Genomic DNA, 676 nt, shown 5'->3' on the forward strand with positions numbered 1-676 from the left:
AGTAACTTCAGTGAGTATCTGGTAGTAACTTCAGTGAGTATCTGGTAGTATCTGGAAGTAACTTCAGTGAGTATCTGGAAGTAACTTCAGTGAGTATCTGGTAGTATCTGGAAGTAACTTCAGTGAGTATCTGGAAGTAACTTCAGTGAGTATCTGGTAGTAACTTCAGTGAGTATCTGGAAGTAACTTCAGTGAGTATCTGGAAGTAACTTCAGTGAGTATCTGGAAGTAACTTCAGTGAGTATCTGGAAGTAACTTCAGGGAGTATCTGGAAGTAACTTCAGTGAGTATCTGGTAGTAACTTCAGTGAGTATCTGGTAGTAACTTCAGTGAGTATCTGGTAGTAACTTCAGTGAGTATCTGGAAGTAACTTCAGGGAGTATCTGGAAGTAACTTCAGTGAGTATCTGGTAGTAACGTCAGTGAGTATCTGGAAGTAACTTCAGTGAGTATCTGGAAGTAACTTCAGGGAGTATCTGGAAGTAACTTCAGTGAGTATCTGGTAGTATCTGGAAGTAACTTCAGTGAGTATCTGGTACTGTCTGGTGTAGTAACGTCAGTGAGTATCTGGAAGTAACTTCAGTGAGTATCTGGTAGTAACTTCAGTGAGTATCTGAAGTAACTTCAGTGAGTATCTGGAAGTAACTTCAGTGAGTATCTGGAAGTAACGTCAGTGA

Source organism: Notothenia rossii, assembly GCF_949606895.1.
Source record: "Notothenia rossii genome assembly, chromosome: 1".
Classification (NCBI taxonomy): domain Eukaryota; kingdom Metazoa; phylum Chordata; class Actinopteri; order Perciformes; family Nototheniidae; genus Notothenia; species Notothenia rossii.